At 32.8% G+C, this 27,351-nt stretch overlaps 1 protein-coding gene across 5 annotated transcripts in view; it reads left to right on the top strand.

Moving 5' to 3' along the window:
• Positions 1-27,351, top strand: part of MGAT4C (MGAT4 family member C) — a 391,395-nt gene that overhangs the window by 50,196 nt on the left and 313,848 nt on the right. The window lies entirely within an intron of this gene.

The raw sequence follows: 27,351 nt of genomic DNA, 5'->3' as shown, positions 1-27,351 counted from the left end.
CAAGTGACGATCACCTTTCTCTGAGAGATCTGGTAGAAAAGACTCAAAGATCATTATATCACAATTATCATTTTATAAACAGAGAAAAATGACCTATTGCATATGCTAATGTGTGACTGTGAAGGTGCAGAAGACTAACTCTCATTTGAAAAGACATAGTTATTTGTTTATACTGTTAGTATGGTTGGTGAGAACAGTTGTAACTAAGACTTTATAAAAAATAAACTATTCATGGTATTTTGAAAAAATGTCAGATGAATGATTAAAAATGTGAAAAAAAAAATAAAATAAAAAAGAAGGAAAGTAGATTCAATGAAAAGATCACTCTAAGCTACTGGTGGATAGCCTAGATCCATACTTATTATTTAAGATTTTTGACATTGCCATTGAACATCAATCTTTGAGGTAGTGTTAACAGAAAATTTTATTTCTGTTTAACTTAACAGTAGATCCACTCTGCTGTCCTTTTATAATAAGCATAATTTTACCGCTGCAGCTGTATATGGTAATTGTTAAAAGATCATGTTGTTATGTTACGAACAGTGATTTCTTGTTCTTTTCATTTCTTGTTCTTTCAATCTATGCTGTGTTAAGAACAGGCAATAGTTAGAATAGGCAAGGTGATAAGGATCCTACATGCAGAAGTATTTTATTTTGCCTATTCCCGATTTTATTTTGTACAGATTATCCTAGCTGAATTGCATACATTTATTCTGTATGCAAAATATGACCTTTTTGTGTGTTTTTGTTTGTAGATAAATGTATAAGTAACTAACAGTGTGCTTTTTACTTATGAAAGTGAAAAAGTAATCTTTTTTTCATAAGAGCTGAAAGTCATCTTATTTTGAGGTTATTGGAGAATATTTCCACATGGTATGTAAGAAGAGTAATGAACATTTTGATAGGGAGTTGTAGAGGGTTTACATGGCAAGGTTTTGGTGGAGGGTGGCCATAGAGGCTTTATCAAACATGGGGCAGCTTTTGGATTGTTCTCGCAGAACAGCGAGAAGAATCCGGAAGCTGCCCCATGTTTGATAAGGGCCTTGCCGCTGGCCATGGCTGGGCCAATAAGCGATATTGTTTGTGCTTCTGTGGGACCATACTAAAAAAAAACTGCTGGGAAACAGCAGCTGGGAGAGAGGAGTGAGAAACAACCTTGCAGACACCAAGGTCAGTAAAGGAGAGGGAAAGGTGCTCCGGGTGCCGGAACAGAAGTCCCCTGTGGCCTGTGGTGAAGACCATGGTGAAGCAGGTTGTCCCCCATAGTGTACCATGGTGTACCAGGGTTCCATGCTGCAGCCCATGGAGGAGACCATGGTGGAGCAGGTGGACCTGAACTGATAGAGACTGCAGCCTGTGGAGGATATCTGCTGGAGTAGACTCCAGGCCAGACCTGTAGCCCATGGAAAGGAGCCCACACAGGAGCAGAGGTCTGGGGGGAGCTGCCAACTGAGAGGGACACAGGTTGGAGCAGTGGAAACAAAAGGAAAGTGGAAAATGTCAGGTTATTGAAAATATATTTTTTCATGGAAATAGGGCTGTTTGAATAAAAACATCACTGAGAAAGCTTTCCTGAGTCCGAGACTGTATATAGTGTTATATCTGTATAAAAACCCTCTGAGAACAGAACAATGATAAGGGGTTATTTCTGGACTTCAGGACCTCTAGGAACAAGTCTCTCTCCCTCTGATTCAGTACAGTGAGTTAACATGGGTTTCTTTTAGGACAGATAATTTTTTAACAAGACAGATAATTTTTCAGCCCTTCTTTCTTCTCTGAAATATTTGATAACTTATAGAAATTAACAGGCACAAATAACTATCTTCACAGTCTGAACATTGATTCCTCAACAGAAAGGTGAACAGTAATGGAGTCTCTTCTGCTATAGTAGATAGAAAATGATGTCAAAACTTTGGAATATTTTGTTTTTCAGTCAGCCCTAAGAAATAGAAATACTGAAATGTTGTAGTAGAACATGTCACAGTACAGGGGAGGAACTGTGATTTTTCCATTAAGATTCTAAACAGGCTGAATTTGTTGGTTGATTTAGAGATAGATAAATTTACCACTGACGGGCAATGAGGTCTTGAAAGTAGAATGCATCAGAGAAAAGATGAGTGGAGGAGAGCTGGGAGCAGACACTATTAGCACTCTCTGGGATGTGGTTCCAGGTGTATGAATAGGTGTATAAAAGATCATATAGTTATATGTAATTGAGAAAATGGAGGGAAAAGAGGATAAGAAATAGCAATGGAAGACATTTAATATAGAAAATATACTCTAGTGATGTTTATATTTAATATATATATTTAATATAATATAGTGATGTCTATATTTAATATAGAAAATATACTCAAGGAGGGGGGAATTGTAACCAGTCACCATAATATCCTTTTACATGTTCTGAACTACATTTAAAAACAAAAAACTGGGCCTTATTTTTCTTTAAAATAGTACTGCTAAGGTTAGTAAGGTAGTAAGAGAATTACATTTAAATAACTATATTACAGGATTTCTAAAATGAGTTAAAATTGCTGAATTTGATTATTTTATTTCAGATATATACTGTAGGTGTCAAGTGCCTCATGATTTATTGTTATCAGGATATAACATTTTTGATGATATATTAAGAAATCTTGAATCTCCGATATGCCGACATTTTTTAATGTCCTCCATCTATGAATTTTTAAAATGTCACTAACAGATAAAGTCATTAATTACCTTAGCCGACAATGCATAAGGTGTGGGCCACCTGAAGTGAAATGAACTTGCTAAGGTGTTGTATTTTTTTTCATTTTTTTTTTCTTCTTTCATTAATCACCTGCTAGTCTTGTCACTACTAACTTATTAATGAACATTTCTTATTTCAATATTATTTCTTACCTTATTAGTATTCCTTCTAACAGTTTGCCAGGCTTCCATTTTTCTGCTCCTTATCTTTTGCTTCAGGGCTTAAATCACAAAATTCTCTTCTCACTTTCCTTCCTCTCATTTCCAACACAATTTTATCCTAAATCCTCAGTTATGTTAACAGCTCTTCACAAAAACAGAGATTGATTGATGCATATTGTCTTCAAAAAGTAATTGCAGAGAAATTTTACTTTGTGTCTTTTGATTCAGATATTTTTCCACATTGCTAATATTGTTTCCCCTCAATCCTTAGCTTTGAGATACCTAAGCTTTAAGACTAATTTTAAACATATGCCAAGGGCTGTTACTGATGAGGGTAGTTACTCAAATTTAAAAGTTGTGGTTTTGTATGATTCTTTTAAATCCAAATTCTTGTTTATTTTGTAAAAGAAAAAGGTAAGGGTATCTAATTGAATGTTATAATAAAAATGTGAAAATATCATCCTTTAGATTTAGAGATACAGTCACAGATAAAAATATTTAAAATAATATTATAAATAATATAATAAAATAATTAAAATAATATAATAAATAAAAATATTTAAGTGCATAACAGTCATAAAAATATTTAAGTGCATAACAGTCTGGTGACAAGGTGCCAACAGATAGTGTATATTAATCAATGAGAGGTGTAACTACTTAAAATCTTACTACCAAAATGTTTTTGAAGTATTCTGAAATTTCATCCAGAAAACATCGAAAACTTGCAGCTGTCAACCTATTTGCTTGCTTTTGCTTGCTTTTAATTTACCATATGTTTTATAATGTCTTTTTTTTTTCTTTTTTTTTTCTCCACAGCAGTAGAATTGAAAGATCTCAGAATTCTGCTGTTATTCAGCTGTGTGGATAACTAATGTAAAAATACAAAATGAGTTTTTACATACAAATTTTAAGCAGCTGGTTGTGCATATTGTCTTCTGAGAAGACAGCTGACCAAAAGAACCTCAGTTGATAGAAGAGCTTCAATTTTCACATTCAGTTCCTGTTTGAAATGCAAGGTATAAAGACTGTAAAAGAACCACAGCTCAACCTGTGTAGCATTTGCACAGTGAAACTGATTATATCAAAGTCATTCCCTAGAAGATTAACAGATGGTGTACAGATAGCCACATATTATTATAAGTACAGGAAACAATGATGTACAAGCATATTTCATTTTAAAAAAAGTGGACAATGATTCAATGAGTTGATGATTTTCAATGGCATGACCTACTGAAAATCTAACTCTTTGGATTTAATATTTTCTCTAACCTTCTTTCTGCCCTAATGGTTACATATGAAGCAGTAAAGCATTTTTTATCATTTTGAATTTGGCTACATTTTTATATTTCTCTTTTGTTTTTATTTATTTCAGAATAAATGAGACTTTATGTGTTTGTTTTGTTTGTTTGTTTGTTTGTTTGTTTTTCTCAGAAATACACAATTTAAAAAAAATGTATACATTCTTATAGTTCTCTAAGTCTACTTTAACAGTAAATTTGGTCCTTTCTCTAAAACAGGTAGTATAAAAATAATTATATCCTAGTATAATACAGACTGTTCATTGACAGTCTTCTGGGATGACTGGTAGTCTCTAAGTGACAAAATCTGCAAACTACTAATGCCCTCCTCCCTTTTTCAAGTCTATAGAAGCTATTTCATATATCAATATAGTCATGTAGCTTTTATTTATTTATCTTTAAACTTTAAAATATTCTAATTTCTTTCTTCTTTTTTTTTTTTTTTAATCACTTTTATTATTGCCATTGTCTAAACAATCCACTCTTAACTTTGTTTTCTTCTTCATATTTTTGACCAAGTCAATCATCCAATAGGTATTTCTTTTTCTTCAGCGTTGATGTCAAGCACGTGGACATCCAGACTGGCACTATGCCATTACTTCCTGTATCTTATTTTCTCTTATGCTTGTCCTACTTTACATCTCACTTTTTATATCTCATTCCCAGTTGCCCCATATTTTTCTTTTTTTTTTTTTTTTTTCATATTTTTAATTTTTCATTTTTCTCATCTACATTGCAAGGACTGGCCTTTAAAAAAAATAAAATTGTTTCAGATTTATCCCTCTAACTGAATATTTTTCCCAAAGTTGCATGGACTCTACTACTACTATGTTTTCCTTGAAGCATTCAGATGAACTAGCTTCAAAATTAAATATAACTTTACACTCCCAACTAAAATCCAAAAATCTCATTAATTGCTTGTTTTGGGGAGGAAAAATAAACTGGATAATCTCCCTTTTGAGATACATAGTAGCAGGGTAGCAGCAGGTTTAGCTGCTACCAGTTTAATATCAGTTTGATAATTAACCCCCCCGCGGGAACGGGGTTAAGCTGAGGCAGGGGAAATTTAGGCTGGACGTCAGGAGGGGGTTCTTCACAGAGAGGGTGGTTGCACACTGGAACAGGCTCCCCAGGGAAGTGGTCACTGCACCGAGCCTGTCTGAATTTAAGAAGAGATTGGACTGTGAACTTAGGCACATGGTCTGAACTTTTGGGTAGACCTGTGCGGTGTCAAGAGTTGGACTTGATGATCCTTAAGGGTCCCTTCCAACTCAGGATATTCTATGATTCTATGATTCTATGATTTCAGGGTTGTTTTTTTCTTGTCTCAGCTTTACATAGAATTTTACTTAATTAGCTGTCCCTGATTTACTTGTGGTGTTTTAATAGAGGAATTTAACAGTTCAACAAATTTAAACGAGCAAGATAACCCACTATCTATTTATTTTAAAGGAAACATATATATATATATATATATATATATATATATATATATATTTCCTGGATCATAAATAAATGTTTGTTAAGAATTACTGGAGTTAGAGTAAAGTCTTTACTGATAAAACATGACCTTGGATCTATAATCAGGTTGGATTAATCCATAGCTTTGAACTTGAATGTTTGTCATGTTTGTCAATTGTACATAGATACTAATAATGAAAATGAAATGTAAGCTTACAAATGATAAAGCATCATTAAGTACAAACAAGAATCCGCTTGTTTGGGAAACACAAAAGTCTCATTAACAAAATGAGAGAGAAAGGAAAGAAAATTCTAATTTCAAACAGCAGTCTCTCTCTTTTGGCTATATACTCTTTATCTTCACTGTAATTGAATATGTTTCAGATACAGCATGCAATTAATAACTGTGTCAGGGTGCTCTAATTAGAGACAAGATTTATTATTGCAATTGGGATTGAACTGAAGACGTGAACTGTGATTATACTTTTACAAAGCTAAGTTAGCAAAACACTATTCTACTAAAAACTGAAAAATATGTCAATTTTACCAAACTACAGCAAAATAGCATCATAATATATTACTTGTATATGAAGTCCTGTTTATCACTTTTTGAAATGGATCTTTGTGATCTTAAGCATTTGAGATATATTAACAGCATTAAAGACATTGCTGAGCTGTTAATGAAAATTAAGCCAAAGAAACAAAATTTATATTATGGAAAGTGGCATATTTATATATATGGAAACAAGGCAGTTTCCGCTGGCAGAGAGTATACACTAGCAAGTTGGTTCACCAGGTGGGTTCTTTGATCACTAGAGTGTGCAAGTTTGGGCTCATTTCTGATATAAATCCATAAATATATTTTGGTGCTATCTCTACAGATATCTTTAAGAGATATGAGCTTATGAGAGAGAAATACAGTACAGAGTGTCATGACTTTACGTTGTCCTGTTTCTGTAGTCATTAAGATTTGTATTACTAATCAATTTTAATTTAAATTTATAACCCATCATGTTCATTTGGAATTCTTTGTGCAGGCAGTAACAGCTGTGCTGAAGAATTTTGTGTGATACCTTATGAATAAATAATTTCCCTTTCTAGCTTTGCTGGAAAAATAATAATAATAATTTAAAAAATAGTCTTTTATTGTTGCTGTTTGTTTAGGAATGAATCCAAGTGCAACTGGATTTTCCACAGTCTTTAGCAAAAGATATTGTACTATATCATCCTGATATAAATAACATAGAGTCCACTGTTTATTCTAAAGCAAATAGATGAAATGCCGAACAAACCTTCCACATCATAAAAAAAAAAAAAAAAAAAAAAAACTAAAAAATAATAACAAGGTGACAGAACATGAATAGAGAGAGACTTTTTTTTTTTTTTTTTTCCTTGATATGCATTTTATACTTAAATAAGAATAGGAAAATCTTCAGAGATTCTTTCATTGCTTATTTAGATAGAAGTTGAGACAATGTTCACTGCCCAAAATTATACCTTTATTATACCATAATACTTTTGAGGATCAGCTTGTAGGATTTCCATACTTAAGAAAAATTGTAGATTTCCATACTTCAGATAAATTGTATATCCAATCCCCTTTTTTAGTTGAAGTCACTCAGTTTCTATACTTAAATGCATCCAGTTTTGATTTTTTCTTGAATATGGGTACTTTGGTAATCAAATCCAGTTGTTATATTTGGCTGTTTTCTTAATTTTATGATATCTATTTCTGAGCTTTTATTTTGCTGTGCATGAAAGGGAAGAGTCATTTGGAAATGGATATTGTTATTATTGATGGGGATAATGATGCAGGCTTTTTTATTATAGTAGGAATTGATTTCCTGCTTTTTTTTTTTTTTTTTTTTTTTTTTCCTGATAACATATTATTGCTTCAACAGAAGATCAGATCCTGCAGTAATTAGTTAAACAAAAGTCTCACTGGGATACAATTCTCTTACTTATTTCAGTCTGAGGTTGGAATAACAAATTCAGCTTTGTACAGATCAAACCTGTACAGATGAAGGCAGAAGCCAATTCACTGTCCAGTATCTTCTGAGACAAAATAGGAAACATAGCACCTAGCCATGAGAAAAGGATTCTGCCCTTGTGCCTCTCAAATAAAAGCTCAACTCTCTACTAGAGAGAAGATAATGTTAGAATTAGACTGTAGTTCACTGAATATAGCAATCATGCAGAGGAATAGCTGGGTCTCATTCCTACTGAAATATATATCCATATATATGCAGGTGGGTATTGCAAGACACATAGTATAAAAAAAATACTCAGAGTGAGAACTCAGTGTAAAATGGACTGTAGGTGCTTGTTTTAAGCAGAATTCTTACATTCCAATAAATTGTCTTCATACTGAATCTTCCAATGAGTTACAATCAAACTTTATTTATTTATTTATTTTCATTTAATCTGAAAAAGTTCATGTAGATTCTTGTAAGAACCTACCTAGTGTACTGAATTCAAACCTGGGGCTCCCAGCATAGGGACACAGACCTATCAGAATGAGTCCAGAGGAGGACCACAAGGATAATCAAAAGGCTGGAGCGGCTATCTTATGATGACAGGCTGAGGGTAGGTCAGCCTGGAGAAGAGGACTGAACAGGGCCTCTCCAGGGCCTGGAGAAGAGGGCTCCAGGGCCTCTCATTACCTAAGGGCACCTACAGGAAAGCTGACTCTTTGTCAGGGAGTGCAGTGATAGGACAAGAGATGATGGCTTTAAACTAAAAGAGGGAAGATTTAGATTAGATATTAGGAAAAAATTATTTACTCAGAGGGTGGTGAAGCACTGGCACAGGTTGCTGTTCGTTAAGGGGTGTAGCTGATTAACCGTTACTGGTCTGGTTGGATTCATGGTACTGAACTATCATGGTCACAGATTCACCAATAACATATTAACTGATATGGGTCCAGTAGGATTCAGGGTACTGAACTATTGCGGTCATGGATTCACCAACAACGTAACACACCCTCATTCTCGTCATGCTCAATGAAAACTATCACAGCTAGGAACGATGTACTTGAGTGCAATTTATTACAGCAACAGGTACACGGGCTCTTTGGATTGCCGACAATAATTTACTGTCTGCAAAAGCAAGCCAGCATGCATGAAATACACAGGTGCACAGTTTGGAAATTAACATGTTAAAAGGCACAAAGACTCTATAGAGATTTCTAAGTTTCTGTGGAGACACACTCTATAACAAGTGTTCAAATCTCACCCAAATGCATTGCAATGGGTGGGAGAGGGTGGGGAGAGAGAGGGGGGAAGAGAGGCTCAGCCTTTCGACTGATCCCACAAGTCAGGATGTCCTCGTGCTTCCCTCATGATGGTATCTCCCCTAATGATGGTGTCTTCCCTAACATCCCCTCTCTCTTAAGCCAAATTATATTATTTTCTATCTTTTAGGTGGAGCTTGAGTGGCTCTAGTCTAGCATATCTTGGTTGTGATTGGTAAAATGTTTTCTCATTTTAGTTTAAAGATATACGCTCTGAGAAATTCAGAGAGCATGCTCAGTGAGGGGTGGTTGCATCTTGGGGGCAGGTAGCTTTTGGGATGGAGGTGTGTTTCGGTATTATAATGATATTAATTATATTAAAAGTTCACTAGACTACAGCATTTTGTCAAAAACATGGCAGGTTGTTGGCTCAAGGTAGCAAACGTGCAGCTCAGTGTGAACAAGAACAATTGAGTCCCCCCTCTTGTCACAGGGCCTAGCCGCAGTGTCTCTACTCCACTCTGTGCTCCATACTATTCCTTAGAATCAGCACACCAGATTCCCCCAGTATGATAGCATCTACGGTTGGAAGCCTAGGGAATGCTCAGGTAATGCAGCTGTGCCCTACTTAAAGTCTCTTCAATGCTGTACATTTTGTTTAAAATGTGAATATTTAAATTTCCTACTTGCCTTAGGCAATTACTCCACAGTTGTCCAGAGAAGTTGTGGATGCCCCATCCTTGGAAGTGTTTCAAGGGTTTTGAGCAACCTGGTCTCGTGGGAAGTGTCCCTGTCAATGGTAGGTTGGAATTAGATGATCTTTAAGGTCCCTCCCAATCCAAACCATTCTATGATTCTATGATTTGGCCCATCATTTCAAATTTTGAGAATTCATTATGTAAGAACCAACTGATGACTTCAAACTATACCATAGTAATACTGTTGCCTACCTTTTTTCATTGATAATTTCCTTTCCTTTAAGAAAGGGGAAAACTTAAAAATGCAATGGTGCCAGAAGGATGCCTAAAATATAGGTAGTAGCAGCAAAATAATGACCTATTTCTAAGTTAACATAGAGTGACAAATTTTCAAATGATAAAGCATTAGGAACAGTGGAAAAATGACAGCAGCTGTTTAACCATCTACTTCCAGTTTGGCTGTTTAAATGGCCCAGGTGACTTGATGGGTTTGTTCTTAGCATTGTTTCTCTCCTCTAATTTTAGTTTGAAAAATATAGAGTCTGTTCCTGAATGTAGGAAAAAGAATCCAGATTTCTTAATCCTAAAGGACTCTCCTTACTATTAAATTTAATATCAGAATCCTATTAAATTTGTGGATTTTGGTTGACAGTGATGCAGACTGGAGCTGAGTAAGGTTCACTATCTGAAGTAACTTGGGTCTTATAAGACAGCTTTCTGAGAAACGGAGGTCATGGGTCAAGCTATCCCTCTCATGCAAACAGTGGAGTAACACACTATATGGAAATTCTTGTTGCTTTCGTGAGTGTGATGGTTAATTATCCCAAAAAATATCTATGTCAGAATCTCTAATTACTACAAAGAGCTTATTATATATATATATATATATATATATATATATATATATATATATATATACATATATATATATATATATATATATTGTCTTTAAATATAGACACTTTAATTAATTAAAAATCACTAGAATCACAGTATATACTTCACCTACAGTTTTGGGTCCAAAGGAACAATGACATAAAAATCTTGAGTCTTGAATGAATTCAGGCCTTTGCAACAATCCATCTGTCATTCATGTGTAAATGAGTCTGAGCTGAAATATAATCAGAAATAAGAAAAATATACTCTTTCATACAAGTTTTCAATAACCATATTCTGTGCAATCTTAGAAACCATCAAAATGTTCTTGTTACCATGCTTTGAATTTTCAGCTATATATTTTTTCTTCAGAAGAGAACACATAAACTTGTTACTGCTGAGCTGTCTGAAGTATATAATTTAATGAGAATAAGAATGAATTGAAGTAGGTGTCTGAGTACTCTGTGCTTATTTACTCACTTTACTCATATTTAATTTTATATTAAAAAGATACCTACCTTTCTGTAGGAAAAAAAAAAAAAAGTATAAAAGTATAAAGTCTAGATATTAATATTTACCTTAGATATTAAGCTATTATTCTAGTTAAAAATAAAAATATGTCCAAAGCACAATGCCATTAACTGCAAACCTCATTTCTCTTATGCCCTCCCTCCTCCCTCCAACTTGTTTTTCTAATCAAGGACATACTTTCTCCCCTGAGGCATGTGGGAGTTTAACAATTACTTGCAGCTCTAACACTGAGCAATTTCTTCTGGGACTGCAATCTGTTAGAGTTCAATTTTCTCAGCCATAGATGAAATGATCAGAATGAATTTGTTCCTTCGGAATGAAACAGAATGCATAAACTAAATGTGATTGAAATGAACTTATGTAGCACTCATTCCTAAACCAGAAGACTTCTTTTGCACATAAACACACTGTCGTGCAAAAGCAAACTCTGGAGTTTCACACGGCTGATAATATTCTCCTGCTGCTTTTTATCCTTTAGATGTGGCTTTAAAAAACATATCTCTTACCTGCAGAGATCCTTAAGAATACAAGTAAGAATACTAGAAAAAAATAGTCTTTAATAAATGGCTTAAGTTTGGAACATTTTTGTGAAGTACATCAAAGCATATAACAAGAAATTAACCCATAGCAAAGCAACAAAGCCCCCCCCCCCCCAACACCCACACCCCCCCCCCCCATCCCTAGCTCAGGAATATTTATTTCTGCATTTCATAGATTCACAGAATCATAGAATGGCTCAGGTTGTAAGGGACCTTAAAGATCATCTAACTCCAACCCCCCCTGCCATAGGCAGTGATGCCACTCACTATATCAGGTTGGCCAAGGCCCCATCCAGCCTGGACTCCACTACCTCCAGGGTTGGGGCATCCACAACTTGTCTTGGCAACCTATTATGGTGCCTCCTTATCCTTACAGTGAAGAACTTCCTCCTAATGTCTAGTCTAAATCTATCCTTTTTTAGGTTAAGACCATTGACCCTTGTCCTACCATTATTTAGCTGAGTCCCTTTCCATTTGTTTTATAAGACCCCTTAAGTACTAAAAGGTCACATTTATCTGAAAACTAACCATACCCTGGAAGCACTTGCGCTAGGACTTATTTTTATTAATGAAAATTTCTAATCCATGCAAGATTCTGATTTTCTTAATAAAATCAATCCAACTTTCCAAGTAGGCTTGGGAATTCAGGCTGTGGTGAATATTTTGATTTTTTATTTAAATTAATTTATATAACTGGAACAGTAAGTCTGTACTGGTTCTTCTAAGATGCCTTTAAATAATGAATGTTGCTTATTTCTTAGTATTGATGATTTTGGCAGAGCTGGGTGACACTGACTAAAATTTCAGTGTAACAAGAGGGACCTTGGCACCAAAAATAAAATAAAAACAAAATAAAATAAATACAATACAATAAATAAAATAAAATAAAATAAAATAAAATAAAATAAAATAAAATAAAATAAAATAAAATAAAAGGCTAAGCACATATTTCTTGTTAAACAATGAACAAATGTTCAAAATCTACTTATTCTGAATGTTCTTTACAGTACTGTAAAACATGTGTGGTAGCTAACACAAATGTTTGTGTTAGCAACTTGAACTGTTGCTAAATGTTTTTTAAAACATATGATCCAGTATATTAGGCCATAAAACTTCTAGTTATAGGTACTATATCTATAAACAATAAATAAACTTATAATAGCTTATTTTAAAAATCAAGAAGTCAGTAATTCCTCATATATAAAATAAGACAATGTAGCATTGTCTCATAAATGTAGCATTTCTGAAGATTAGTTATAGGTTAACCCATGCAGGCAGCCAAGTCCCACAAAGCCTCTAGCTTAGACCTCCAACCTCTCCAACAGGACTGAAAAGAGAATTAGAACGGCAAAAGGGAGAAGACTCGTTGGTTGAGATGAAAACAGTTTAATCGGTAAGGCAAAAGCTTTGCATGCAAACAAAGCAAAACAAGGAATTCATTCACTTCTCATCAGTAGGCATACATTCAGCCACTGTCAGGAAAGACAGGTTCGTCACTCATAACAGTTACTTGAGAAGATTAAAAGTCCTTGGCTCTGAGCAAGCACTGCTCTGCAACAACTACAACATAGTGTGTTATCGCCACTATTTTCATCAAAAATCCAAAACAGCAACATACCAATATACCAACAAAGAAAATTAACTTTATCTCAGTCAAAACTAGTACATGAATGACTGATATCATCTAAGATATTTGGAAAGTTGGGGAACATTCATGTGTTATAAAATATCCAGCTTCTGGGGATTGTCCATGTCTATATTCCAGTACTGTTAAACATCACTTCTGTTAATGGCAATTCAGAATTATTTTTGCTTCCACCTAAGTAGCCTTCTCATGTACTTACTAAATGCCTCTGCAGCAAAGGAAATAAGAATGTTGACTTTTTTTTTTTTTTTTTTTTTTTTAAATTAAGATTTTATTTCATATGTAAAGATTACAGACCTAGGATGAAAACGTTTAGCCTGTCAGAACGTCAAGAAATATCTGCCTAACCAAATATTTCTCTTCTTTATCTTCAAAATAATGTTGCTTTACCATTTGACATCTTAAATTTTTTAATACTAATGTGTCACTTTCCTTTAGCTGGTAAGTAAGTCTCACCTGAAAATGTTTTTTTTTTACCACAAAGAAAACTGTGCTGTGGGATATTGCTACTTCTTTCCTTTTCAAACTGGAAAAAGTTATTTACATTTTTTCATTTATAAACTTTGAGGTAAAACATTCTCAAATTAATAATAATAATAATAATAATAATAATAATAATAATAATAATAATAATAATAATAAATCACCATATATTCTTCACATTAGCAAACTGAACTGGATTGCAGTCAGGTCAACTCTATATCCTGCAATCGTATCCCTGAGAGGGAAGAACAGAAGACAGAGGCAAGAGAATAGCATAGCTACAGTGCGACAAGCCACTGTTTATTTATAACGAACATAAGCATTTGTGAAGAATCTGAGACATGTACAGTAATGCTAAAAACATTGCAAAATATTGTTGTGCCCTTTTCTTAGATACACATTTGTTAAACACATAGCATTTATGTGACACAGTAGTCACAGTAAAAAATTACATTCTGAAAGAGATGGCTGAATGATATACAGCAATAATAAACATATATTCAAGAATGAACACAAAACCAAAACATTATGTACTATTAAAACTGTCCACACTATACTTCAGTTTAGAAAAGGATTCTGGGAAAGGTATAGAGATGGAAAGCATCTAGTTGTATTATTAAAAAAGCCAATCACAAATCATACCTGGAAAGGTGCCAAATTGTGGTTGGTTGTATAATTAACTTTGACATTTTCTAATTTTGAATTTAATTTTGTCTTTCAGCATCATTATATGAACATTATTAAATGTTCTTAAACTGCTATTTTGATTTAATTATATCCTTTGTTAGTATATGGTTATTCTCTATATCCACAATGACTGCATTCTAACCTGTTTTTATGTTTTTCTGTGACAGTAGAACCCTCATTTCTCCTGTGTAAGCACAGTCAGATCCTGAAAGACTATCTTAAACCTTTCTTGTTCATTTTTGTTGTTGTTGTTTTGTTGTTTTGGCACGGCCAATAAAAGCTTATTTTAGCTTTTCATATTTGCAGATTTATTTGTAACTGAAACTGTCAGACACTATTTCTGATTATGTAGCTTATTGGGGAAAAAAAAAATCTTCTCTGTTAAGTCCCTTGAAAACATTATTTTGTGTGAGAAAGATTGAGGGATTCCAATCTAACAAATAGCCTGGTGGATGTAATTTAGTTCTGTAAACATGATATCTTGATTACATATTCCTTTGCTGAATAGGATTTTTATTCATTATTTTCATCATTTTGGTATACAATTACCAACTCTTCTTGTCCCAGGAAAGGAGAGAGAGACTGACCATTCCTGAGTTTTCATATTTTAAACATATTTGATATTATATTTATATTAGATTATAAACATTTTTTATATTAAACATATTTTAAAAAGATTTTGTTTTACCTTCATTGAAGAATAAATATAAGCTTCAAAATTTTGAAATTTCCCAGGAAATTGAATGGTCCTCAATAACCCCTTGATGAAAGCCTTTTTGTTTTTATTCAGTATACAGAAACCAATATGAATAACAGCAATGTCAGAAAAGAAATGTCAGAAAAGAAACAGGCAATAGGAAGAGTGAAAAACTCAGACTACTGTGTTAAATAAAACAGCCTTAGTTTTGTGTTGAAATAAATCTAATAACACTCACACACAATACTCATTCCAATTATTATATAATTTATGTATTGAAAATTTTGTGTTTTGACTGCTTAGTAAAGAAATAAATAACTTTTTTCTTTTTTTCTTTTTTTTTTCCTTTCTTTTTCTTTACCAAAAGTAATGTTAAAAATTAAACGCATTAAAAAACATTAAAAGTTAACATATTAAACACATTAAAAAACATATTAAACAAGTTAAACATTAAAAATTGTTATTGTGTATATAAAGACACTTTCTAGTTTGTTACACCGTTTATTCTTAAATTGTAATATCATTTAAACTCCTGACTTGTGGAACAGAACATAAGGCTTTATGTTTTAAATATTTAAAGGAATTGAAAAGTGTTTAATATATTGCATATTTTTGTCTCTCCACATGGAAGAAAAAAAAATAAGACTAACTAAAAACTATGAGTTTTAAATTTTAAAGTTCTTGGATCAACTGAAGATCTCTAAAGGTTTTTTATATTACTTCACTAGATGATCTACTTTTATTCCTAGAAGCATGAATGAATCATAGATGCCTGTGTTTTTAATTTTCCAATATAGACCATCTGTTCCACTTTTCACAGTGACCTAACATCCTGACTGATATAACATTTCAGTGGATATTGACACAAATTTAAAGGGTAAAAAAAGAAGAGATCAACATATAACTGAGCTTGCAATGAATCAAGACAACGAGAAATACTAAGAGAATGAATTCTTAGTTGCATATGCATAAATACCAAGTTATTATGTTATATTATTATATTACTATATTACATATGTTATATATGTTATTTCTATAAGTAAGTGCTGATAGTGTGTGATATGGAATTTAAACCTGGTTGGTATTCCCAAAACTTGCTGGAAAATTTGCACAGCTTGTATTAGCAATATCCTTATCTAAACAAGTAAGATTGGTCTGATTAAGAGAGAATGAACAATGAAAGATGCTCAAAACAACAATGTATGTAAATGGAATTTACATCATGGAATCATTTTTATCATGGAATTCTGAATGTATCCCTGGTTGAACAAGAGCTTATCTGGTTTTGATAAATGTAAAGGTGAAATGGGAGCATGCAAGAGAATAAAGAAGATTACTTAAAAGAGAAAGGTTATAGATTTGGCAATTTATTTTTTTTTTTTTTTCTGTTTTCTTTGCGTGAAAGGTGTTACCAAGGTTTTTGCTGTGACGAGGTTTACTTGTGACAAATTTTTTTTTTTTGGTCTTCCCTCCTGAAAAAAAAAAAGTGCATTTTTGAAGATGACTAGAGATGGGAATTGAAGCTGATGGCTGGTCAGTAAAAAGAGAAAGTAGCTAGTCAAGAAGAAGTAGACTGTAGAGCAGAAACATTTCCTATACAGTTGTAGAAGTTCACTTATTTGTAAATAAGTTGAAGAAGAAAAGAAAGGGACAAAGACCAGAGTTCTCTGGATTATTTCTGGAATTCCAAAGATGAGAATGGAGAGTAAAGAGAAAGAGTGGATGGGAAAAGGTTAATAAGGAGATGGAAAAGTCCCTAAGTCAAAGAAAGACTGTTCTAAGAAGAGTACAGTCAACAGTATTACAATAGCAGACTCTTCAAGAAGCATGAGTTATTTTTTTGGAGAGATGTCTTAATAATGATATGCTTACAAATAAACAAGTATTTTATGAATAGATCTTTATTGCCTATAAGTATTAGCAAAATTAAACTTTTCAGATAACTGAAAAACTTTCACTTACCTGGGTATGGCTTGAATATGTTCTTACCTTTATTCATATAGCACAAGCATATTGTTGAAACAACTTGGTCTCTTCTTTTTGGCATTCTTTATCAGAAGAGCGGGCTGTCAAGCTAATGAGCAATATATTCCAATGGTTTACATCATATAATGAATGTTATTAGTATATTTGTTTTAAGCAAGGCTTTCACTCAGAGGGTGGTGAGGCACTGGAACAGGTTGCCCACAGCGGTTGTGGATATGATTCTATATTTTCTCACTTTTCTGTTATAGACCAACTTTTGTTCTATAATCTGTTATGTTGGTGATATTTTATTCCCCTAGCTTCTGTCAATTCTCAGTCAGCCATCACTCTGTGCACAAATTACATGCAAAATGAAATTTCATTGTTGCACATTTATATAGATTATAGAGATTTTCTTAAGAATCCTTGAATCCAGAAGAATCAATTTGATCCAGATTTTTTTAATTTATTTATAATGAAGCAAATTAACCTTTATGAAGCTAAAGAATCATAATTAGCATGTTAATTACTGAATTGACTTTTCTTAATATGACTCTGTACTACTTAAATTCTATCACAAATGAAATAAAAATATTTGTTTTTTAAAGTTCTCTTAGCAACAAATATACAGTTTTCAAAGCCAACCTTGCTTTATAAACTTTCAGTCCTATTCTTCACTTTAGAAACAAAGAAGAAAAGAGGGTGAAGAATGAATAACTTCTGGAGAGTATGTTGGTGTGTCATGAATTTATTTTTAACTTGCATCTTGTAACTTTTATTTCTGTAGTGAAAAAACACAATATAAACAGTGCAGTTTAATCTTACTGTCAAGCATTTAACTAATCAACAAATACACTTAGCTCAGCTGCCAAGCCATAGAATTGGCAAGACAGAACTGATTAATATCAGATGCACAAATTTAGGACTTAAACTGAAAGCAAACAAGACAGTATTCAGACAATATTTCCTTGTCAAAATCTCAGTCTTACTGATAGCTGTAGAGAACACTGGAAAGTTGATCAATACAATAATATCTACGATTTTGGGAAAAAAAAAAAAATCTAATCTTAAGTTTCTAAGGACACATTCTACCTTTTTGGCTCCACCATGTAAATTGGCAGTTGGAAAGTAACCATATGTAGAGTGGTCAAATTGTCTGTGAGATGGGTCTGTCCTCCTTCAGGGCATTTTCATAGCCAGGGTGATGGGGAGTTCTTGGATCAGTGGAGACACTAGTTTATTCACTCCTGAGTGCCTCAGCTGTAACTCTGTTCTCAAAAGTGGAGGAAAAGACAACATAATTGTGTTTTACTCATTCTGAGTCAGGCATATTTAAGATTTGCAACAGGCAATTTTTTATTTTTATTTTTTGATAGGCAATTTGATAGCCAAATTCTTGGTGTACAGATCAATAACTGTTAAGTTTTTCCCAACCGGCTGATGGCAAATGGCTCCAATTTTTAATGCAGTTCACTAGATTTTCACATGATGAAGTAAAGCTACAAGAGCTACACAAGAGCTTTCATTCTTTCCTTGAATTTGCAAAAACCTAAGAACTTATTTTAGTTTTATTGACATAAATCACTATATTGTATTGTACCTTGTTTGGTTAAAATACCAGACAACTTATTTAACCAGATGCTCCCTACAGTAACATCTCAAATGAACACAATAAATGGAAACCCTTGATTTTTATATCTTGGAAGTCTTTTGAATAGTCTGTTATTTTGCTTAGGAAAAGAAAAAGTAGTCTTTATGAATAAAAGAGTCAGTCTGTGGAATTCATTATATTTTTTCTATTATTGATAAATCTTTTAAATAATATTAGTTTCATCTCTAGCTTTTGAAGAGAGTGGTACATTACTTTCAAATTTCTTATGGGATGAAAGAATAAAATATATGTTGTTCCTGTCTAATACTCTTCAACAAAAAGTAAGTGAGAAAGTATAAAAGCTGTATCTAATTAGTATAAATGCCTTATATGCATTGACTGTTCTTTTAATAAAATAAGTGTTCTGGACATTGGTTATAGATTTTCTTTAAGTGGCAAAAAATGAAAAGAATATAACTCTTCCCTAGCAAAGTGCTTATTTATAAACTTAAATTAAATGTGACTTGCTTAATTAAATCCAATGACAAATCACTACTAATCCACTTCTGGTATTAACATCACTTGCTTTTTTTAAATTACAAGTATAATTTCTGTTGTCATCTACTCTAAAGAAACAGAGATAGTAATTAATGATACAACATTCCTGTCCTTTTTCATGAGGTAGAACATACCTGATCATCCTGGTAGGGATATTGGACAAACACAACAATGCTTCGTGAAGTTGATGCAGTTTTTGTTTGTTTGTTTGTTTGTTTGTTTGTTTTAATTCCATTTATTCCTTATACTGACAAATATATTCAATGGAAAAGATGAACAAAAGTATGTGTTTTTGCAGGCCATAAGTCAAGATGCAAAATACCTTGACATTTTATTCATTAAGTCTTGATGTGAATTACTTGAAATTTTTCAGCTGCTTAGCCAGGCAATGGTCTTTTGTATCCTTTATATTTCTTTTTAGTTATATGTAACATATCTGTAATGTAAAATAAAATATTTGGTGATTAAAACAGCCTTTAAAAAACACTTATTTAGAATCTCTGAAAAAATATTTTTATATTATATGTATAAACGTGTGTGTGTATATATAAGTATATGGGTATATATATACATATATTCCACATTAATTCTAAAATTTTACCTTCCGATCTTCATACAAACAAAATACAGATGCAGTCTGGAGAATGTTTCAGTTTTGTAGTCTATGGAATGCTACTCTTATGGGAAGGTGATCTGAATAATGTCTAACGGTTTCATTAAAAATAATTATTGAATTATTTTAATTTAGAATTTAGATACTACCAGGGTAATCTAAATACTAACCAGTAATCAGCTTTCTGTACTTTGAGAAAGTCACTGCAGTCACCCTCTTCTACGACTGTCCAGACAAGCATTCTAGATTCTTGAGAAGCTAGTGTTTCCTGGAAATGCATTCTTGTAGTCTCTCTCCATATGGAATTGAGGGTGGCCATTAAATCTTCTCTATTAATTAATTAGGGTGACCTATTAAAAACTGGCAATTTTAGTGTCATTCAAATTTAGAATTTGACAAGTCTCCAAAAGCAGACACAATAGCTGGCTGCTTCTTCAGAACACAGACTGATCAATCTAATTAATTAATTTATTTATTTATTAAAAATTCTGTGGAATATTTTAATCTTCAGTCCTATTTGCTTGTTTCCCTCTGAAGCAGTCACTGTTGGAAGATATGATGTGTACTTTGCCCTGTAGTTCAGAATTTTTAAACTGTTTAGCCAGGTGTAGTGGCAAGGTTTTGGTAGCAGGGTGTCATAGGGGTGGCTTCTGTGAGAAGGATCTAGAAGCTGCCCCATGTTTGGTAAGGGCCCCACTGCTGACCAGAGCCGAGCCAACAAGTGATGTTGTTTTGTGCCTCTGTGAGAGCATATTTAAGACAGGGAAAACAAAAACAAACAAACAAAACAAACAAACAAACAAAAAACAAACAAACAAACAAACAATACTGAGATACACAGCAGCTGGGAGAATGAGAGGAGTGAGGAACACCCTTGCAGGTGCCAAGGTCAGTGAAGAAGGAGGAGGAGAGGTGCTTTAGGAGTCCCCTGCAGCCTGTGATGAGGACCATGGTGAAGCAGGCTTTCCCCGTGCAGTCCATGGAGCACCATGGTGGAGCAGGGTTCCATGCTGCAGACGAGACCAGGGTGGAGCAGGTGGACCTGAACCGACGGAGGCTGCTGCCTGTGGAAGACCCCTGCCTGACCGTGGAGAGGAGACCACACAGGAACAGGAACTGCTGCCTGTGGGGGATCCAGGTTGGAGCAGTTTGCTCCTGAGGGATGAACCCTGTGGTATGGACCCATATCTGGAGCAGTTCTGGAAGAGCTGCTGCCTGTGGGAAGCCCATGCTGGATCAGTTCATCGAGTACTGCATCCCATGGGAGGGACTCCACAGCACAGGGGATGAGAGTGACCAAGAAGGAGCGGCAGAGAAGAAGCACTATAGACTGACCATAACCCCCATTCCCCTGTCCCCCTGCACTGCTCGGGATTAGGAGGTGGAAGAGGGTGGATGGTGCTTTTTTTTTTTAAAAAAAAAAAAAAATCTTTTCTTGCTGTATTCTATGTATTTCAGCTCAATATAAAGAAAATGGTTAGCAGAGAGGACATTAAAATGTAACTTTAAAATAGATTTGCAGTCTGGCAAAAAATGTGATTGTTCTTTAAAAAAAAAAAAAAGATAAGAAAAGAAAGAAAGAAACAAAAAGCCCTCTAATATATAAATAGTGCAGAGATTTTTTTTCCCCAAAACATCATAGAAAGAAATTAAAAAAATGCTTTTAATTATTCATTATACACTAAAAATATGTGAAGGTTTCATTTGGAATCATTTTAGTAATGAGCATATGCTTGAAAATAAATTAGGTGAATACCTAAAGCTAATTTTGAAATTTATGCTTTAAACAGTTACCTTGTGGTTAGAATGATAATTAATAAAAATGACATTTATAACTATATTTTTATATTACTGCTAATAATTATTAGATTGTTATGTCTGCTTTTGAGTAGGAGAAGGCTGTCTTTTATATCAACTGAGGGAAAATACAGTATTTCTAACAACAAAGGAGAGCAAACATGTCTGATCTTAATTTTATAATCTATAAATTAATAATTAAACAGCAGCAAACTGATTATTGTTACATGTTGTGCTTTGATGTAATTTCAAATGTTGCTGACATTTATCATGGCTTGCATTAAGATTCCTTAGTATCCAGTTCCTAATAATCGGCCAATATGGTTTATATTGATTAAAAGGTATTTTTATATCATTTTCAGAAAACATATGAGAAATGAGTGAGGAATATTACCAGGAGAGACAGTAACATAGCTTATGTTTGAGTTTTAATACCATTAACCCACATAGAATATGAATGTAATTTTTATGTACTTATTTTACTCTGAAAAAAAGAAGAAAAAAAAAAAAAAGAAAAACAGACAATTTTTGAGACATTATTTTTCTTTTCCTTATTCCCAGACAGACTTAACTTGAAAAGGTATTGATTTAATGAAGAGGAGGGAAAGAAGGAATATTTGAAAACTGCACCAGCAGGCTTGTAATTTAGTGATATGGTTCATACTACATGTAAAATTGATTTATATTAAATTTAATCCTTTAGTAGTATTGGTGTTTTGTTTTGTTTTCTTTTCTTTTTCCTTCACTGAAAACAGCTACAGACTTTTTTTTATTATTATTATTTTTATTTTTGTGAATACTTAGCTGATATTATAACTGTTCTTACTGTAAACGAATACCTACATTATTTAAATAATTCCTAATAGAGTATGCATAGAATTAAACCTACTGTATGTACCCTCAACATGGATTTGGTTACATTCATTTTACTAAAAAAGTTTCAGTTTTCATATATTGGAAAGTTTGCTGACCTCTCCATCCAGAATGCTGACAAATATCTACATTCTCTAATCAATTCTCATAAAAGACATATAGGATCAAATAACGAGGAAGTGCCTAACAATTATATTAAAGATACGCTGTTGTGGAAAATTGGTGTGGAGGCTGCATTTGTTGGAGTTGTATTAATGCATTTCACATCTCTTTTTTTTTTTGTTGTTTTTGTTGTTTCCTTTTTAATTCTGGGTGTCTTCATAGAGTCAGAAAGGTTCTTGTTCATGTAATCTGATCTCCTTTCAAAGGAGATCATTCTCAATTGTTACTTCATATTTAATATAGCTTTTGAACTGAAGCCTTTCTTATGAAATCTTGATTTTAAAATTGTCAGTCATGGAAAATAAAGCTCAACCTTTTCTAATGGTTCTAATGAATTACTGCCTTCTGTGGTTTAAAAAAAAATAAAGTTAAAAAAAAGATGCACATATTCTAGTTTCAGTATACTTAGTTTTACTTTATATGACAGACTAGGAAGCTCTTATTGGTAAATTTCTGTTCCCTAAAAAGATATTCAATGATTTTGCATACAACAACTCCTTGTTGAATGGAGTAGACTGAAATCCTTGACATCCTTGAAACAGAAATCGAATACGAAACATAAGATATGAACAAAATACGTATTCAGCTTTCAGTGCTTCTTATTAATGTTCTTGAATACTCCTTAATATTTGGCAAAAGGGATATTTTTGTTTTATTTATTTGCTTTTGCATGTGCTATTGGAGAAGAAAAGTAACTTAATTCAAGATTCCACTCTGAAACATATAATATTTAAGGTGTATAATATATGTAAAACATAATTTAGTAATATATAATTCTATGTGGTGATTTTTGCTAAAATATTTGTCCATGCATGTATGAATTTAACTATATATATTTATATATTTAAATAGTTTCTAAGAAATTAGATGAGAGGCTTATTAGGTCTGTGAAACTAGCCCCTTAAAGTAATATTTATTGTGTCTCAAGAACAATCTGGTCTTGATTATTCTTTATGTTGTGGGTTAGCAAATAAATCTATGATTCTCTTTATATACATACTTAGTTGTTCTTTAGAACTTTCTGAGGTGTTTTAGTGCTGGTACTATTTTCTCCTCACATTTGTCACTTGCCCTGAATTCTTTCATGACATCTCATGTTTTGCTAAAAGTATCGTACAAAAGAACTTAAAGCATGCAAATAAACCTGTTCTCTGTTGTGCTTTGGTGGCCTGTAGCTCATAGTTCATCAAGACAACAACAAATAAATAAATAATTTTATTTTGGTGTTGTTGGATTCTTTTTTCCCCCTCTCTAAGGAAAATAAACTATATTCTTTGAGATGTAACCTGTATTCAATGTACAAGAAAGTGCTTTAAGTATATAAAAAAATCATTCAGTAGTCATAATTAGTCTCACAAGCATCACAAGCACATATCCTTTGTGGGGAGTGGTAAAAGCCCAAGGACAAAATAGAAACACGTTCTACTTAGAATGACATCAGGAGGTCTAATAATTCAGTAAGCAATGCTAGAATTTTATAAGTCAGATAACACAGCTACTTGCCTCATCTTATTAAAAACCAACCCCAAACAAGTATATAGTTAACTCAGTTCTCAATCAGTACACATGGATAGTACCCATTTTTATGTCTCTCTCCAGCTAGGCCAGGCTCATTTTTCTTTGTTTGCTTGCTTGTTTGATTTTTTTCTCCCTCTCCTGCATAAATGGGTTGTACATGAAGAATAATAAACAGGTTTCCTTCCGAGAGGAACAAAATAAGAAATACCAAGCAAAAAAAGAACTGTCTGACAGTTAGAGCCCGTAAATGAAGCCTTTACCATTAGTAGGAGTGCTAAATGACTAAATAATATCACTCTTTTCCAGCAAATTTCTTTCCCCCTTCTCTACCTCTCTGTAAGCACTGATTCTTTGCCTGATTGGATAGCAAAGACAGCTTCAGCAGCTGTCTTTCCTTGTTGATTGATGAACACATCCACTGTAAACTGAAATGAAAGTCAGGTGTCTCTTCTAATGAAGATCAGTTTGCTTCAGGCTTAAGACTATGAAAAACACAATGCCAAGTTAACCATCTTCTAGTCAATATATTTAAAAACACAGTAGATATCTAGTCTGATATGCAGAGGACCGAGGAAAATAAAAGATTTGCTTTGCAGAGAGGAAGTGTTCTCTCTTAACATACATGTAGTTAAACCATATCCTGTCTTACCCATTATTTAATCTTATTATGATAAGCTCATCATGATAGCTTATTCTAAACACAAAGGTTTAGAAGAAAACTTTCTTCTAAAAGATTCTAAATTCTAAAGGATATGTTTTGTGAAAGGAATGTAATTGCTACTGGTTCTGTAAAAATCAACACTTAATTGTATGTTAAGGTTACTCTTTTTTTTTTTTCTATGTCATAAAATTTATTCGAACAATAATAAATTAAGCTTTATATGATTCAGCTTCAGAAATTTCTGATAGATCTAAATCACTTGTGTTTTGTTTTGTTTTTGTTTTTTTTTGTGTTTTGTTTGTTTTTTGTTGTTGTTTTTTTTTTTTCATGACTTTTATAATAAAACTTTGTAAAGGCAAGTTAATGTTTCATATTTTTTCTTTATTAAAAAGTCAGGTTTTGAAAAACACACATAGATATGGAAATGTAATGTCTTGTTTAATACTGGTTACCTTTCTAAACTGTATATTATCTGTCAATTTAATATTTAGCATTAAAGTATTTAAGAGAGTTCTTTGCCTAAAATGTAACTCTTCTGACACTTTTCACTCAGCTTGTTCTCTGACATTGAGATTTAGTTTCTGGTCCCTGTAAGACTGAAAAAAAAAATGTTAAACTGAAATAGTGATCTACTGGAAAATGTGCCTAATCTACTTTTAGAAAATCATCAGAACCTGATTCAGTTGATAATATTGTATAAGGATTGAACTTAAAAAACACCTAAATGACCAATGCTTCTTGTAAGCCCCTTAGCAATACACTAGCAATCAACATGAAGCAATTTTGAGACTTTCCTTGTACATGTTAGAAGCTCATAGTGGTTTTAAATCAGTCTTTTTACTCTAAGTGTCATTAAAGTCTGAAGGTTTTGCTGGCATTTGAACTTTTCTGGGAATTAAATCTTATAGGGATTTGGCTTGAGCTAAAAGGAATATCTCAGAGCACTGTCTGGTATTATTAACAATTAATTCTCTCACAAGGTTTTCAGTCACTAAATTGCAGGACAATAATTCCATTAAATCATCAATTTGTACATGGCTAGTCCTCCATTATATGTTAGTTTTGAGTTTTGTCTTAGTGGTACTTGCAGAATTGTTTGTTGCACAGCTGACAAAAGATTGTTAACATTGAAAAATCACTTGAAAGGATATTAAAGTTGATTCACAAAAGTTCTTCAAATGTACTATTTCAGTTCCAATCACAGAATGCTTAGGGTTGGAAGGGACCTCTGTAGGTCATTACGTCAAACTAATATGGCCCTCTTGCTATGGAAATGCATACTACAAGGGATTACAAAAAAAAAAAAAAAAAAAAAAAAAAAAAGTCTGTTAATGTCTATTATTTTCTAAAAAGAAAGTGTGGATATTTGGTATTTCTTATGACATTAGTGCTTGGACTTAGGAACTTCTTGCCCTTTTCATTGCTGAGGAGGTGTGTTAAAAATCTGTTTTTCAAAGTCTTAATGCACATCTATGTACAGAATTTTAAAATGCTGAAAAATGGGAGCATATTCTGAAATTTAAAGCTCAAAAGCATAGTTTAATTAAAATTGTGTTCTCCATTAGAATTCTCCTCAGAGCTTGCCTTTTTTAATTTTCTGGTCTCATGATTGAGGAGCAGATGGGCAAATTTTGTGGCACTGACTTCAAAAAAAAAATATATATATATATATTTTTTTATTATTATTATTATTTTTTTTCCAATTCCTGGAAGATCTGTCTCTACATTTCCTGTTGACTTTGTGAACAAGCTCATGGTTTGATTTTTGTAAGTTTAGTAATTCTACCAGCAGTAAGAGCAAAGAGAAGTATTCAATTTCTTACACAAGCTTTTGAATACTGTAGAAGAGAGGTCAAGCAAATAATAAAATAAAATAAAATAAAATAAAATAAAATAAAATAAAATAAAATAAAATAAAATAAAATAAAATAAAATAAAATAAAATAAAATAAAATAAAATAAAATAAAATAAATAAAGAAAAAAGACTGCATTTTGTTATAGTTATTGTCTTCAATGGTGATTCAAAGTGACACACTGGCAATTTGAAAACTGGTATGATTTCAGTATTCTTCAAGTTTCACAATCTATGCCCAGTAAAAGTTTACTGAGAGTACAGGAAAGGAAACCAATGGATTTCCTGTAGCCTCTCCATTAAACACTCCTTGATATGGGTGTTTTATGCTCTCTACATTACAAATTAGTTTTGGGGATATGATAAAGGTACTTATGATAAATTGTGTTGTTTGTTTGTTTGTTTTTCCCTGCTTCTCAAGAAATAACCCAGCTTGCTTCCCTCAAATATGTCATAGTTGTAGTCAATCATTGAATTTAGTGTTCAAGTATCTGTTAATTTAAGTGATGACTAATGACAGTTCTCAAATCACTCAGAAACACTTCTACAATGCAGATACTGCATCTATCTTTTTTTTCTGTTCTTAGGGAGTGAGAAAGTAGATGTTCAGAATCATCTTCCAAGGGACAGAAATGTCCTAGACCATTTTAGACCATTCTTGTACCTGCAGACTGCAGTTTCAGTAACTTCACACATTGAGAACAATAAGAAAGAGATTGAA

Source organism: Aythya ferina (genome assembly GCF_964211825.1).
Source record: "Aythya ferina genome assembly, chromosome: 1".
Taxonomy (NCBI): Eukaryota; Metazoa; Chordata; class Aves; order Anseriformes; family Anatidae; genus Aythya; species Aythya ferina.
Note: the sequence above shows the minus strand (reverse complement) of the source record. Positions and strands in the feature narration are given on the sequence as shown.